The sequence below is a fragment of the Callionymus lyra genome, chromosome 9 (genome assembly GCF_982586985.1).
Source record: "Callionymus lyra chromosome 9, fCalLyr1.hap1.1, whole genome shotgun sequence".
In the NCBI taxonomy this organism is placed as follows: Eukaryota; Metazoa; Chordata; class Actinopteri; order Syngnathiformes; family Callionymidae; genus Callionymus; species Callionymus lyra.
The window spans coordinates 1698639-1715972 of NC_141826.1; the positions used below are offsets into that span (position 1 = coordinate 1698639).

The 17334-nt window shown below is 44.6% G+C and overlaps 1 long non-coding RNA gene across 1 annotated transcript; it reads left to right on the top strand.

Moving 5' to 3' along the window:
• The first annotated feature begins 6048 nt into the window (after positions 1-6048).
• On the top strand, positions 6049-13415 carry LOC148071418 (uncharacterized). Its single transcript, XR_015712865.1, has 3 exons — positions 6049-6328; positions 6417-7452; positions 13243-13415. It is a non-coding gene; the product is annotated as an uncharacterized LOC148071418 (long non-coding RNA).
• The last annotated feature ends 3919 nt before the right edge of the window (positions 13416-17334 follow it).

A 17334-nucleotide genomic window follows, 5' to 3' on the forward strand; every position in this document is an offset into this window, starting at 1 on the left:
AACAAGCCACCCAGCTGGGTTCTGCACCTTTGCACATATCGCTGTTGTTATCATTTTAGAAGAATTTACATTTCTCTGATCCTTAAAACTCTTCACTGGCTTCCAGTTTCTTTCAGGATCAACTTTAAAATTCTGGTTCTTACTTTCAGAGATATTCATGGTCAGGCTCCTCCTTACATCTCTGATCTGATCCAGCCTTACACCCCAGCTTGGGCTCTGAGGTCTGTGGATCAGAATCTACTGATGGTTCCACGCACACGGTTCAGGACCAGAGGAGAGAAACCCTTCCAGACTGTTGCTCCTAAGCTTTGGAATGATCTTCTTCTCCCTCTGTGTTTGATGGATCTACTGACTCCTTCAAGAAACATCTTAAGACCTTTTTATTTGTTCAGGCTTTTCCTTGATTTCCTGGAACTCCTATGTTGTTCTCAGTTTTATCTTGACCTTTAAAGTATATATTTTAGTGAGTATTTTTTGATTGTTTAAGCGCTTTGTGACGCTGGTCTGGAAAAGCGCTATATAAATACAAATTACTTACTTACTTACTTATATAGGGCAGGGAATACTAGCCGCACTTGAATGTCAGCAGAAACCTCCTGACAGCTCATACAAAAATAAAGTGATGGACAATGACATGTGAAAGCATTGACATTTCAATCTGTACACAAATAAAAATGTCTTGCCGTCAGAGTGTGGGTACATTTTTGAGGCCTGGCGAGTAAAGCAGAGTCGTCCCTTATTCGTGCGGCAGACTACGATGAGGAGGACGACCAGCGGTGTTTTTCCACTACAGCTCTCTGCATGGAGAACGGCAAGTATGTATAAAGTGGCGATCGACTTTATACTCTTTAAAAAAAACACGGCCCTCCTGCAGTGCACTCGACCAACTCACTAGTCTGTTGGACTACTCTCTGGTGTCCCTCCATCAACTGTGTGAAATCAGCCTTGGAACTAATAAAGGAAACATGGGTGAAGATCTAGGCATTGATTAGTTGATCCTCATGAAGTCAGAGGCAGAAAGTGTTGAACCTTCTTGCTACCCTCGGCTTCTTGCTTCCTCTGATGTGCATGATACACTAGTTGGTCACAACAGATGGGGATGTTCCTAGTCTCGAAAATTCCTAATGTATTTTTGGGAAATCCGCCAGCAAAAGTTGTTATTGGAAAAAAATAATGAATTTGTTTTGGTGGAATTCTGAAGCTTCTTTTCTTTAGTTTTTAAGGTTTCATCATTGACTTGTTTGCTTCATTTACGTGCTCTTCACTGAAAAAGGTAACAATAATCAGAATAACTTCAGAGCTGATTTTTCTGCTGTTTGCAAAACTTGTGGGTCAGTTACCGCTGGGTGTTGACTGACGACAGTGACAAAACATTTAATCGTTTGCTTGTCACATGACTGGGTGAAAGTTCAAATAGCTCGGCACTCGACTGGTGGCACTCTCATACCCACATGTTTATATTGAATTTAAATTGTTAAAAATTCAAAGATTTAGAATTTAGAACTTCTGAATCAGAATTTATGATTGAAATTATTGAATTCAATTATTCAATATTTAATGCTTAAAAAAAAATCAGTTATAATGTCAACATTTAAAATGTCAATTCAACTACTCACAATTGATGGCATTGATTTACCATAAAGACTTAAGTTTTTTTACATAATAAAAAAGTAGTGGAACATTAAATATAGCACAAATAAAAACAGATTAAAAAACTTAGAATACAATAAACAAGTAAAAAGCACAAAAATGCTTAGTTAAAAAGCCAGGGAATAGAAGTGGGTTTTAAGATGAGTTTTAAAAATGGAGAGTGAGGGGGCTTCTCTGACAACCAAGTTGTTCCAGAGCCTGGGCCCAGCAATATAAAAAATCTGTCTCTTCTAGCTTCTGCTTGAACATATTCCAGGAGCAGTTGGTCGGCCGACCTGAGGCAGCGAGCAGGAGCATAGTGGTGGAGCAGCTTTGAGAGGTAGGATGGGGCGAGGCCATGTACAGATTAAACATCAAGTAAAATTCTAATAAATCTTAAAGTTTAATCTGAAATACACAGGTATCCAGTGTAGCGAGGCAAGGATGGGAGTTATTTTCTCCCTTTTAAGTTTCCCTGTTAAAGGAGAGCAGGAGCATTCTGTACCAATTGGAGACTTGCCAGGGACCACTGTCTGACTCCAAAATAAAGTGCATCATAGTTACCCACTTCTTCTGAAAAAAGCTGGACCTCACAACTGTTCCAATTTGACCGTCCAATTTAAATTGACTGGTTAGAGATGGAAGGCTTTTTTTGATATGCCAATGGGCCCAAATCAACAAAGGGGGGTTCAACAGAGCCATGGGGTCCAAACATATTAGGTCCAAACACCTTTTCTTTCGTTCAATTATTTGAGACACAGCAGAAATATCATGGCCAAGAGTTCTCTCCGCAGAACCAACCATGCAGAACTAATCAACAACATTAAGTAAATCTTGGATAAAATATTTCATACCTAAGTGTTTCAAACTATTTTTTAAACACACATGCATTTTAAAGAATTACTTGTTTTCAATCCGGCTACTTTTTATCCGTTCCTTTCATACTACGTTGTATTCACATTTTTAACCTAATCTTAGAAGCAGTGTTAAACAATGTAAAAGAAAGCGCCTTTATTCATTGTGTTATGCACAGTACTTTTATTTTGAAGGATGTGTATTGTTCGATCCCGGATGTGATGTGTAACTTGCTCCGGGAAAAATTGATTAACGTGTGTGTTCCAGCCGGTGGTCGTTCTTGAAGAAAATAAAGCAATGATTGAAGCTGTACTGAAGTGGAGTTTGAATGAAAATCCCTAACAGGTTATGGGCCCAGACAGCTTCGGACACCGCTAGTGACTAATGACGGACAGAAGTGGCAGAGAATGAGAGCCAACTTGAAGATAAGTACCGGGCAAAGTTACGGGGAGCGTCGCGACGCAATACGCGAACGCTAGAGCTAAGAGCTAAGTGCTAACAAGCTAGCAGAAGAAAAGACTGCCGCAAAACACGTGTAGAGATGACGAACAGAGGAGCAGCAGGGATGCTATCACAGGATAAGTATGACCTTTGGGAAACGAGATTGCTTGGTCACTTGCACATCTTAAACCTGAAAGAGACTATTTTGCATGAGCCCACGGATGCTAGTGAAGAGCAGTTATCTCTAGACGGAAGGAAGAATGCCGACTGCTATGCCGAACTGATAAGACTGATAGATGATAAAAGTCTATCTCTAATCAGACATGACGCTGCCGATAAAGGCAGGGAGGCACTGAAGATATTGAAAGAACATTATTCGGGAAAAAGCAAACCAAGAATAATAAGTTAATACACATCGTTGACCAAGCTACGGATGGCAGACAACGAAAGTGTCACAGACTATATTATAAGAGCGGAAAATACTATCACTGCTTTGAGAAATGCAGGTGAAACTATGAGTGATGGACTAATCGTAGCCATGATACTTGGTGGACTACCGGACATGTTCAGGCCTCTAGCTGTCCATGTGACACAAAATGAAGACCAAGTTACATTCACAGACTTTAAGAGGAGGCCGAGAATCTATGAAGAAGCTGAAAAGATGAAAACGGCTGAATCAACGGACAATGTAATGAAAACACACATAAAGCATAGCAAGCAAAATATGAATACACACTTTAATAACAAAAGACATGAAGATGAAGCAACACGCACAAAGAATCCCTGTGCAAGAAAAAGGGAGAACAAGATGGTGCCAGAAAAGTTGCAGAGAAAGAGCAAGAAGGTGATGACGACCATCTCTTCATGGCGAAACATACAAAGACTGAGAGACCAGCAGACAACATAAAGATGAAAAGCATCATGGTGGATGGAGGAGCAACCTCTCACATCGTGAACGACATGAGCAAGTTTGTGAGTTTCGACGACACATTTCAGCCAGAGACCCACGCAGTCGAGCTGGCAGATGGGACCAAGTGCAATGGAATTGCCCAACGCAGAGGGACCGCTGTGTTTCATCTCCTGGACAGCACCGGACGACAACACAGAGCACAGCTTCGGCAAGCACTCTACATGCCAACGTACCCCCAAGACATCTTCTCAGTGGCGAGAGCAGCGAATGGAGGAGCAACAGTCACGTTCAAGAAAAACAGTCACATGATTACAAATGATGGCAGCAGGTTTGACATTCATGAAAGTGGCAATTTGTATTATTTATCAACAGAGTTGAACAGAGTGTTGATAAATGTAAAGTGTCCCACGACATACAAACCTGGCATGAGATTATGGGATATTGCAATTATGAAGATGTACAAAAATGACAAGGTGTTGTAAAAGGCATGGTGATAAATGGGAGTGTGGTCAGACCAACACAGATATGTGAAGTGTGTACGAAAGGAAAATTCACACAGAGTAGAAATAGGGAGCCAGACAGAAAAGCTACAAAACCATTACAGCTAGTCCACACTGATCTAGCAGGTCCAATGCGAACCCCGAGCATAGAGGGACACAGATATGCTCAATCTTTTACCGATGACTACTCAGGTACAATGTTTGTGTACTTCCTTAAAGTCAAAAGTGATGCAGTTCATGCCACAGAAAGATTCTTGGCAGACATAGCACCTTATGGTGAAGTCAAGTGCGTCCGTTCAGACAACGGCACTGAGTTTACAACTAAAGTTTTCCAAGTACTGTTGACCAAGAATAGGATAAGGCATGAAAAGTCAGGGCCCTATTCGCCACACCAAAATGGCACAGCAGAGAGAGGTTGGCGAACTCTCTATGACATGGGCAGGTGTTTACTGTTAGAGAGTAACTTACCAGATAAACTATGGAACTATGCTGTACAGACAGCTGCTTACGTGCGAAACAGGTGCTACAGCAGACGCACAAGAAAAACTCCATATGAGATGTTTACAGGCGTGAAACCGGATGTTTCCAAACTGTCCATCGGGTCCATCTGTTTTGCCTATAAACAAGAGGAAGTTGGATTCCAGGTGCCAGCAAGGTGTTTTTATACGATATGATAAAAACAGCCCAGCTTATCTGGTGTACTATCCAGACACAGAAATAGTCCAAAAGCACAGGTTAGTGAAATTCACAACCAAAACAGCAAATGAAAAAGAGAGACAAATATCTGAAGCACACATTGAGTACTGTGATAGAGATGTACAGCCAAAAAGTCATGACAATGGAGAAATGGTTGATGAAAACAAAGAAAATGCATCAAGTCATGGTAAGGAAAGTGATGTTTCGGAGACTGCTCCAAAACAGACTGAAGTGTCTCAGCAAGACGATGCTGAGAGAACAAGGCGGAACCCAAAGAGGGAAAGAAAGAAACCAACTTACCTACAGGACTTTGAAACGGAAGAAAAGGTAGACAAACTACATACAACATGTATTGACTTCTGTTACAGAGCAGTGTGTGACATTCCTCAGACTTACAAGGATGCCATTGCTTCAACCAACTCAAGGCAGTGGATCAATGCTATGAATGAGGAGATGCAGTCACTGGAGGAAAATCAAACATTCAGCCTCACCCATCTTCCACCAGGCAAACGAGCAGTGGGGGGCAGATGGGTGTACGCACTCAAGAGTAACACTGATGGATCAGAAAAGTACAAAGCAAGATACGTAGCAAAAGGCTACAGTCAAAAACAAGGAACTGATTACGAAGAGACATTCTCACCTACTGCTGATATCACCAGTGTGAGGGTGATCATGCAGAAGGCAGCACAGGAGAATCTGCTGCTGCATCAGATGGACGTTAAGACAGCATATTTACATGCACCTATTGATTTTGAACTTTACATTGAGCAACCAGAGGGTTACGAGACATGGTCAGACACAGGTGAAAAACTGGTGTGTAAACTGCATAAGTCTCTCTATGGTCTCAATCAGTCCGGAAGAAATTGGAATGCTATGTTACATGCATGTTTGATCAGAAATGATTTCACACAGAACCCTGCTGATCATTGTGTGTATACAAAAGAAAAACATGATGAGATTGTAGCAGGACGAGGTTGTTGGCATTCCAGCCAATCCCGTCTTAGCCTGCTGGTTAAAAGGAGGCGGTGCGCACACTTCTCCCTCGCTCTGAATGGCTGGAGGCTGAGTTCCCACCTCAATCAGCGTCCTACGCTTCCGCTTCCGGGGTCAGAGGTAGGCTGTTAGCGACGACTGTGGTTCTCTCGTGGTGTTCTGTCCAGCTCTGTGGTAAGCTCATTGATCCTTTTGATAGATTCCTCTCTGGGTGTGCTTGGCTGCGTGTTGCTTCCCCTCTGCAACTTCTTTACGAAGTGGGTGACGCCGTTTCGTGCCGTGCTCCCCAGGAATGTTTTGATCGGTATGTGGCTAAGTGATTAGCACATATGGAGCTTTCCTCCTCCGGTTTTTTAGTTTATTTTTAACTCTGCTTTTATTGATCCCCCTAGGTCACTTAGCGCAGCCTCCGCTAAGACCACCCGCTTATTTCACTGCTGTTTTGTCTTGGGTTGTTTTATTTAAACTTCACCCGGAACTGCTGGGACGGATCGGGTGGCAACGATTCGCCCCTCCCGACCACCTCTGTGTCCCGACGGCCGACTGTGCGTGTGTGTGATTGGCTAATCGCACTAAGTCGAGCGAGCGACAGCGGACTGAGGCTCGGTGTCGCAGTTCACCCCGGACTCTTGAGTTCTTGTGTTCATTTTTGTTTACGTTTATTTCAATTGTGTCTGTTTCTTTCCGTGTGATTATTTTGATCATTCTATGTTTTGTTGATTTGTCATTTGTTTAGTTTTACAGTTAAAGTATATTCATTTGTATTTTGTTCGTCATTGTCGTCACTCATTGTTAACGTTTCACTCTCTATCTGCTCAGGAGCTGCCATACTGCGGTGTCGGATTGGTGTCCCGGTGGTGGCGTTTCCCCCCTTTCTTTTGCACGTGGGTTTTGTTTGTAGTGTTCCCAGGGATCCCCCCTTTTCGTCTGACATCTCTCAGCGTAGGTGTCAGCCCTGAGCAAGGATAGTCGTAACCAGCACTGTTTTATTGTTGTGGTAAATTATAATAATAATAATATATAATATATATATAATAATAATAAATAATAAATATTCTTTCTGAATTACTGTCTCTGCTCCTTCCCACGAATGAACCTATGTGCTGAACTTTATATTAATATCCTCTGGGTGAAATTCCCAGGGTGGCGTTGTTGAACACATAAATTACATAAATAATACTCTATCCGTGCTCGTGTCGCCACAAACTGGCGTTGTTGGCAGGATCGCGTCATTGAGAGCAGAGACAAGTGTTCAGTTTTAGATTGAGTGTGTATTCTTCTATTTTTGTTTAGAAAGCGAGTGACCAACATTTTGGTGTCTGACCTGTGTTTATTTTTTTCCTGTCCCATCCCCTGAGACAAAACAGCAGTTGGTTTTCGCGGATCGGCAACGAGCCCTGTCCCACCTTACCTGGCTTCATCCTCAAGGTAAGGGTGGTCTTAGTTGTTCAAAAAAAAAAAAAAAAAAAATTTAAATGATGGCGGCTGAAATGCAGGAACTTAGGGATTTAGTTGCTCAATTGAGGGCTGACAATGAGAAACTTAGGCAGGAACAGGTTGCAGCTGTCCCTGGCACTAATACAGCCCCTTCAGTTTCCCTTCCTGCATCCTTCAGCGTCAGTGCCCCTGTAACCGAGAGACTGGTTATGGTATCACGTGATAGAAGGTGTCCCATGTTTAGGGGAAAGTCGGGCATAGGGTTAGGTGAGTGGCTGGAGGAGGTACAAGCCGGTATGAGGGCTCGTCACCTATCTGTTTCCGATCAGGCATTCTTCTTGTTCGATCATCTAGAAGGGGAAGCGCGTGATGAAATTAAGTACCGCTCTGCTGAAGATCGTTGTGACCCAAGTAAAATCATTTCAGTGCTGCAGGAGTTATATGGATGCACAGCATCTTATGTAGCGCTACAAGAGGCGTTTTTCTCCCGACGTCAACACGAGGGAGAGACTCTCCTTGAGTTCTCGCTCGCACTTATGGGTCTAATGGCATCCGTGAAGCAGCGTGCACCCACAGGCATCCCCAATGCGGAGGTACTGTTGAGGGATCAATTTGTGGAACATGTGCTGGATGGGTCACTCCGTCGGGAGTTGAAGCAGTTTGTTCGCGGGCAGCATGCCTCTACCCTACTGGAGGTCCGAAGTGAAGCCATCAGATGGGAGCGAGAAGGTTCGCCCAGCAAGGCTCGGGGTCGTAGCAACTCTCTTCCCCTGGCTGTTGGTGCTCAGTATGTGGTTCAGGGTAGTTATCCGTTGGGTGTCCCTCAAGTCTCAGAGTTCAGCGAATTGAGAGAGATGCTTAAGTTGCAACAGGAGCAGTTGAACCAACTGACTCAAAACATTTCCCGTCTGCAAGGTTCACAGCAGCACAGCCGGGCAGTTTCTCGTGGTCCTATAATTTGTAGGAGATGCCAACAGCCAGGTCACTTTGCTAGGGACTGCGATGGATCACGTGCTCCGGCCCGCAGTCGACCTTCATCCCCTTCTGCACAGCAGAGATCATTCCGCTCTGCTCACACGTCGGAAAACTAGCACCCGCCGCATTGCAGATTCACAATTCGGAGGGGGCAGTTATTGGCTCAAGTGTTCGGGCAGGCGATGTTGAAGTGTCCAAGCTCATGTCTTCCTGTCCTCATTTAACGGTGAACATGGGCGGAGTTGCAGTCTCGTGTTTGGTGGACACGGGGTCCATGGTGTCAACCATATCGGAATCCCTCTTTTACAAAGAGTTTGAACCGTGGGGTCAAGAGCGACTCCGGGCTTGTCATTGGCTGCAGCTCACAGCAGCGAATGGTCTGGCTATCCCATATATTGGTTACCTAGAGTTGGATGTTGAGCTGTGTGGCAAGTCGTTACCTGCCTGTGGCATTTTAGTGGTTAAAGACTCACCTGGCGGTACCCATCTGCCGGCTCCAGGTGTGCTGGGGATGAATGTCATTCGCAAATGCTATGGGGAACTTTTCGGTCAGCATGGCCTGGCATTGTTTCATCTACCGGTGGTGTCTGAGGCTCCTACTGCCATCACAGAGGCCCTCCAGAAGTGCCATGAGGCCTGTGAGTTGGCTGATCCGAGAGTAGGGAAGCTCAAGCTACGTGGTATTAAGGCTTGGCGTATCCCTGGTGGTATGATGAAGATTGTAGCTGTATGTACTGACCTGATCGCCCATGAGATCCCCCTACTGGATGAGGTTCCAGTACGGCAGCGCTATCGCCGCATTCCCCCATCTGAGTACGAGGTAGTCAAGGACCATATTAACCAACTGTTTGGTTCCAAGGTCATTAGAGAGAGCAGCAGCCCCTATGCTTCCCCGATTGTGCTAGTTAAAAAGAAAGATGGCAGCCTCCGTATGTGTGTCGACTATAGGCTCCTTAACAGTAAAACCCGGAAGGATGCATTTCCACTGCCACGCATTGACGAGTCTTTAGACGCCTTTAGTGGAGCCCGTTGGTTTTCCACGTTGGACCTGGCAAGTGGCTACAATCAGGTCCCTGTAGCGGAGCCTGATCGTGCCAAAACTGCTTTTTGCACACCCTTTGGCCTTTTTGAGTGGAATCGTATGCCATTCGGGCTTTGCAACGCACCTAGTACTTTTCAACGCTTGATGCAGCGCATTTTTGGTGACCAGCAGTGTCAGTCCCTGCTGCTCTACCTAGATGACATTGTAGTTTTCTCCTCTACCATTGAACAACATCTAGAGAGGTTGAGGTTGGTACTGGAGCGTTTGGACCATGAAGGACTGAAGGTGAAACTTGGAAAGTGTGCCTTTTTCCAACAGGAAGTGCGGTATTTGGGGCACGTTATTTCTGATCAGGGTGTCTCCACAGACCCGAGCAAGATTGAAGCGGTCGCCCGCTGGCCACCCCCTACTACCGTATCGGGGCTTCGCTCCTTTCTCGGTTTTTCCAGTTACTACCGTCGCTTTGTGGAAAGTTTTGCAAAGTTGGCTGCACCTCTGCACAAGTTGGTGGCAGAGCTGGCGGGTGCCAAGCCCAAAACGGCCAGCAACAGCATTGCATCCCATTGGTCCGACGAATGTCACACTAGCTTCGAGTCACTGAAAGCCAAATTAATCTCCTCACCAGTGTTGGCCTATGCAGACTTCTCCCTTCCATTTATCTTGGAAGTGGACGCCAGCTATGGTGGCCTAGGTGCTGTTCTGTCCCAACGACAAAATGATGTGGTTAGACCAATAGCTTATGCAAGCCGTGGATTGAGGCCTACAGAACGAAATATGGAGAACTATAGCTCCATGAAGCTGGAGTTCTTGGCTCTCAAGTGGGCCATGACTGAAAAGTTTAGGGAGTACTTGTTGGGTCACCAGTGTGTAGTTTACACCGACAACAATCCCTTGAGCCACTTGTCCTCTGCCAAGTTGGGGGCCACGGAGCAGCGGTGGGCAGCTCAGCTGGCCTCGTTCAACTTCGAAATAAAGCATCGGTCAGGAAAAAGTAATAAGAATGCTGACGCCCTCTCCCGCCAGAACACACCGGGGCCACCAGACCTGCATACTATGGTTCGTGGCACCCGGCTACCTGAGCCCTTGCAGCAAGCGCTACAATGCGGCAAAATTGTAGCCACCCAGTCGGTATCTGCAGCCTTACCTCATCGTTCGCCGTCTGATATTGCTACCCTCCAGGCTACTGACCCAGTTATCCAGGAAGTATTGGCCTTCTGGAGGTGTCAAAGATGACCCAATAATGAGGAGCGGAGGCAGATGTCCGCTGCTGCTTTAGTGTTACTCCGTCAATGGGATTGTCTGACAGAGAGGGACGGGTTAGTTTATCAGCAATTTTTTAGACCAGATGGGGCGGAGGTGGTGCTGCAGCTGTTGTTGCCTGCTGTTTTAAAAAAGGAGGTCCTCACTGAGGTTCATCAGGGCCATGGTCATCAGGGCATTGAGAGGACTTTGGAACTTTTGCGCAGGCGTTGCTACTGGCCAGGTATGACAGCTGAGGTGGAACAGTGGTGTCAGGCATGTGAAAGGTGTCAGGTAGCAAAAGTTTGTAAGCCGGCCGCTCGTAGTTTCATGGGCCACTTGATGGCTTCTCGGCCTAATGAAATTTTAGCTATTGATTTTACTCTCCTCGAGCCAAGCCGTAATGGTTTCGAAGACATCCTGGTGATGACTGATGTATTCAGTAAATATACCTGGGCGGTCCCTACCCGTGACCAAAGGGCAACTACTGTTGCCCAGGTCCTGGTGACTGAGTGGTTTTCCAGGTTTGGGGTACCCGCTCGGATACATTCGGATCAGGGACGTAGTTTCGAGAGCACCATTATAAAACAACTGTGAGTTTTATGGCATTGACAAATCTCGCACCACTCCATACCATCCAGCAGGAAATGGTCAGTGTGAGCGGTTCAACCGGACACTCCATGATCTTCTGCGTACTTTGCCAGTGTCTCGGAAACATGACTGGAGCTCATGTCTACCCCAGGTCTTGTATGCCTATAACACCACACCACATCAAGCCACTGGTGAGTCCCCATTCTTGTTAATGTTTGGCCAGGAGCCCAGGCTCCCTCTTGACTTTCTCCTAGGTCGGGTTGAGACCCCCGTGGGAGGTCTCAACCCTAGGTCTGGTTGAGACCTCCCACGAGTGGGTTCAGGAGCATCAAACCCGACTGCAGATGGCATTTGAGGGGGCCCGTGACCGATTAAAGGTGGCCGCGGAGCGCCGTAAGAGAAATCATGATCAACATGTCCGGCATGCTCCTCTGAAGGAGGGCCAGTTCGTTTGGTTGCGGGAGCTTGGTGTGCGGGGCCGCCACAAGATCCAAGATCAGTGGTCGTCTGTCATACACCTTGTCTTGAGGGTACCGAAAGAAGGGGGCTCGGTATACACCATCGCCCCAAAAGATGAGGCAGATAGAACCAGGCAGGTCCATCGTTCCTTGTTAAAAGCCGTAGTTGGTGTCGATCCTTCGTGTGATCCTCCCGCTGTTCCCTCTCCATCTCCGCCCGAGTCATTTCAGTCAGAAGATGAACTTTCATCTGAATGTGACTGGCTGGTTTTAAGGACCGAGAGCTTTTCACCCATTTCTGTCCAGGCTGGAGCTCCAATCCATACTAGCCCCAGAGGTCAACCTTCAACCTCTGTGCACCCTGATCCTATGGTGGACAGGCCCCGTCTTCTCCCTTCGGTCGGCAGAGAAACTGTGCGGCGTACAGTGAGGTCAACTGCGGGTCAGCACTCTAATGTTCACCATCTTCCACAGCCGTTAGCAGACCCTGAACAAGGATCTACTAGTCCTTCCAACTCAGTGTTTAACTCTGTTGCTGCACTGTTTAGACCATGGCAGTAAACTCGGTCCTTGTGTCCGGTTATTCCATCGTCGGGCCGACGATACAATTGTTGGGGGGAGATTGTAGCAGGACGAGGTTGTTGGCATTCCAGCCAATCCCGTCTTAGCCTGCTGGTTAAAAGGAGGCGGTGCGCACACTTCTCCCTCGCTCTGAATGGCTGGAGGCTGAGTTCCCACCTCAATCAGCGTCCTACGCTTCCGCTTCCGGGGTCAGAGGTAGGCTGTTAGCGACGACTGTGGTTCTCTCGTGGTGTTCTGTCCAGCTCTGTGGTAAGCTCATTGATCCTTTTGATAGATTCCTCTCTGGGTGTGCTTGGCTGCGTGTTGCTTCCCCTCTGCAACTTCTTTACGAAGTGGGTGACGCCGTTTCGTGCCTTGCTCCCCAGGAATGTTTTGATCGGTATGTGGCTAAGTGATTGGCACATATGGAGCTTTCCTCCTCCGGTTTTTTAGTTTATTTTTAACTCTGCTTTTATTGATCCCCCTAGCTCACTTAGCGCAGCCTCCGCTAAGACCACCCGCTTATTTCACTGCTGTTTTGTCTTGGGTTGTTTTATTTAAACTTCACCCGGAACTGCTGGGACGGATCGGGTGGCAACGATTCGCCCCTCCCGACCACCTCTGTGTCCCGACGGCCGACTGTGCGTGTGTGTGATTGGCTAATCGCACTAAGTCGAGCGAGCGACAGCGGACTGAGGCTCGGTGTCGCAGTTCACCCCGGACTCTTGAGTTCTTGTGTTCATTTTTGTTTACGTTTATTTCAATTGTGTCTGTTTCTTTCCGTGTGATTATTTTGATCATTCTATGTTTTGTTGATTTGTCATTTGTTTAGTTTTACAGTTAAAGTATATTCATTTGTATTTTGTTCGTCATTGTCGTCACTCATTGTTAACGTTTCACTCTCTATCTGCTCAGGAGCTGCCGTACTGCGGTGTCGGATTGGTGTCCCGGTGGTGGTGTTTCCCCCCTTTCTTTTGCACGTGGGTTTTGTTTGTATGTGTTCCCAGGGATCCCCCCTTTTCGTCGGACATCTCTCACCGTAGGTGTCAGCCCTGAGCAAGGATAGTCGTAACCAGCACTGTTTTATTGTTGTGGTAAATTAATATATAGTAATAATAAATATTCTTTCTGAATTACTGTCTCTGCTCCTTCCCACGAATGAACCTATGTGCTGAACTTTATATTAATATTCTCTGGGTGAAATTCCCAGGGTGGCGTTGTTGAACACATAAATTACATAAATAATACTCTATCCGTGCTCGTGTCGCCACAAAAAGGTAATCCTCATTATATGGCTTGATGATTTGATAATAGCAGCTAGCAATGAAAGTGTATTAACAATGTGAAAACAATGCTAACTGAAAAGTTCAAAATGAAAGATCTGGGAAGACTCAGACATTTTCTGGGAATAGACTTTGAGCAAACAGAAGGCCAAGTTGTTATGTCACAGAAAAGATATGTGAACAAAATACTGAAAAGATTTGAAATGGAAGACTGTAGGGCAAGAGAGACCCCATGTGAACCAAAACTTGACTATTCAGAAAATGCTGAAAAAATGACAAATTCAAGAAAGTACAGAGAGGCAGTGGGAAGTTCAATATATTTGTCCACATGCCCTAGACGAGACATACGTTTTGTGATCAGTAAACTCTCACAGCATTTTGATGATACAACTGAAGAACACTGGAGCACTGTAAAACATGTCTTCAGGTACCTTAAAGGTACAGCAGAACAAGGTTTATGCTTCAAAATAAATGACACAAGTAAACTAGGTTTGAAAGTGTACAGTGATGCAGACTGGGCATCAGAGAGAGCAGACAGGCGCAGTATCTCAGGTTATTGTGTCAGTTTGTGAAGGAAGTTCTCTAATTTCATGGAAATCAAGAAAACAACCAACGGTTGCACTTTCTACATGTGAAGCAGAATACATTGCCTTAGCATCAGCTATACAGGAATGTATATATTTGAAACAGCTACTTAAAGGAATGGACAAGTACCAGTATGCACAAACAAAAGTGTACGAAGACAACCAAGGTACTATTGCACTTCCTACTGAGCAAATGCTTGCTGATGTAATGACAAAACCAGCAACTAAACTGAAACTGAAAAGGTTTGTCAAAGATATGTTTGGTACATAAAAGTACATAAAATGTTGTGCTCTCGGGAAACCCATTAAGTTAAAGACGAGTGGGGGTGTTAAACAATGTAAAAGAAAGCGCCTTTACTCATTGTGTTATGCACAGTACTTTTATTTTGAAGGATGAGTATTGTTCGATCCCGGATATGATGTGTAACTTGCTCCGGGAAAAGTTGATTAACGTGTGTGTTCCAACCGGTCGTTCTTGAAGAAAATAAAGCAATGATTGAAGCTGTACTGAAGTGGAGTTTGAATGAAAATCCTTAACACAGAACACAATCGTAGTTGTACCAGTTGTAAGGGTAAATATTGTGTAAACTGTACTTTATTTTTGCGAGACAACAAAATTCCTACCCGGGGAAAATGTACATTTGAACAGGACTTTCTTCTGTTTCCTATTTTCAGCCAGAACGCAAACATAACTGCAGCCACTAGAGGTCAGTGGAGACAAACGGTGAATATTTTGTAGTGGCCACATGCACATCTATTTAATCTCTGTTGTGATTCTTCTCTCACATTCTTGACACGAACTGGTCAAGAAAAAAAACTCCCTTTGACTCCCCCTCCCTGTATTTCCTGTTCTTCTTCCATCCACTGCACATTTTAATCATCCTCCTTCTGACATTTGACCCAAAAGCATAAGTAAATTTACAGTCTCCTCTTCTCCCCCTGCTGCTGCCACAGAGGGACACACATTTGACTTCATAAAGTGAAGATGATCACTGCTCTCACTAACAATAACAAAGAAACAGCTTCAAATGTTGGCTCTTATTTAGCACTGTTGTTGTTCATATAATTGTTGATGTATTTCCAATTGATTCTACATTAGAGGAAAACTGTTTCTGAAAACTGTTCCTTTTTAAAGTGGTTTAGTGGTCATAAATTTGATGCTAACAATCGGAGTAAATCGGTCATGTGACTCCCTCTGAGTATGCAAAACGTCGCAATAGAGTTCAACACTGATACTTCGGAGATGGACCATTCATTTTGCATCGACCTAACATGTTAACATATTTTTTGCCTGGCCAACATTTTAACGAGACTGCTTACAACAATTCTCATTTCGGGTGGAATGGATTTCAATATAGAGTGACGGCCCCTGTTCTATGTTAATATTATTTTTGTTTAGCTTGTTTGGGGTTCCCTATGAAAAGGTCTAAAACCAGATTCTCATTACGAATCATATCTTAAGATTATTGGATATGCAGAGAGCGAGCATGTGCTGGTGTCAACAGGATGTGAACTGTTTAGCCTACAATCTACTTCCTTTCTTCAGAGAATAACATAAACATTGGACATTCTCATAACCACTGGTGAGGCAGTGAAGTTTGAGTGAGCACTGATCTGGTCCTGTGTTCAATCGTGCTGTGAAAAGGGTGTCTTCACAATTGAATATTGTCATCTTGCAAAAGTGCCGACTCATGTGTTTTGGTGCATAGGCTTTTTGGCACGTTTGCTTCTCCGACAGGGTTGATCTGCTCCTGGAGTGTGGGCACTGTATTGTAAGAGACTTTGAGCAGCTCTGCAGTCTCAGGCTGGATTAAGACAGAGAGACCTCATTCAGGAGCAAACAATGGACCATTGCTCCAGTCATAATGAGCACTTGGGCTGTGACATAGCACAAAGCCTTCAGCAGATCTCACTGCATCCACGCAAGCCTCTAAAACGAATGAATTAATTAATGAATAAATGACAGGAAGCAGAAAAGAAGCTTTTCAGAGAAGTTCCTCGATGGAATTTAATTGGTCACCTTAATCTATCATAATATCATCAACATCTGAAGGTCCCCCTTCTGGTTCCACCAAAAACGCCTGCATTGAGTGCCACAGTTACTCTCCAATTGCTTCTTTGACCTTCTAAAGTGTTTCAACAGGCAAAGCTGTCTGTATACCGGTCGATCTATGTCCCTCCCCTACTGTCAACAGACAAACAAGACACGTACAAGAGTTTGAAATTAGAGAGTGCTTCTCCACGTTGAGAGGAATCAGTTGAGGTGTCTCTGGATGTCTCGTAGAAGCCCCACTGGCGTTCAGGTCTGCTATCTTAGATACTAAAAGCCATAGTATTGAGTGATCTGAAGAGTCAAGACACTGCAAAGATATCTGCTCTGAAACTTCCTTAGTGTTGGGTAGAAGCGTACCACCTGACATCCTCTCTTAGCACTTTCTCAGAGCAAAGCTTATTTGTTAAAATAAATGTAAGATCCTGTAAATGTCTAAACATCAAAAAGCTGTTCCTAACTATGCAGAACTTACCTCCAGCAACTCTGTGTTTAAACCTTACTTGATGTTGGAAAAGGGAACCACCAACACAGTTCTAGGCCTGTTCTATTCAACTCAACTTTACCCTGTTGTGCTGTGTTTCCACCAGTCCTGTTACTTACTTGCAGTGGGTAGGACAGACATAACTATACAGCTGTACTATAGCATGTCACAAAAGTCCGGTCATACCAGTGGTCTTCAAGTAACCTCACCACCTTCTCTTTTCATTAAAGGTTGCTTGGTCCTACTGCAGCCACTTGACACAAAAAACTTTTGAACTCATCAACAGTTCATGGACAAACTTTTCAGACACTGTTTTTCCAAAAATGGTTTCTTTTCGTTCTTGTGTCACATAACTCTCATTCACCCTTTCCTAACCACACATTAAATATCTTCTGTCCCTCTCTTTCCCATCAGTTTGAATCACATTACTTTTTTTGAATAGGTTTTCAGCTTAGTTTGGTCCTTCTTTTTCTATAATATATATAATATATTTTAAGTTCTACCAACAACCTTGTGTATTCTTGAAAGATTACCTTAATAAATTTTTATCTACATCAATAAAAACACAGAAAACAAAATAAATGGTATTAATATTTTAATGTCTCT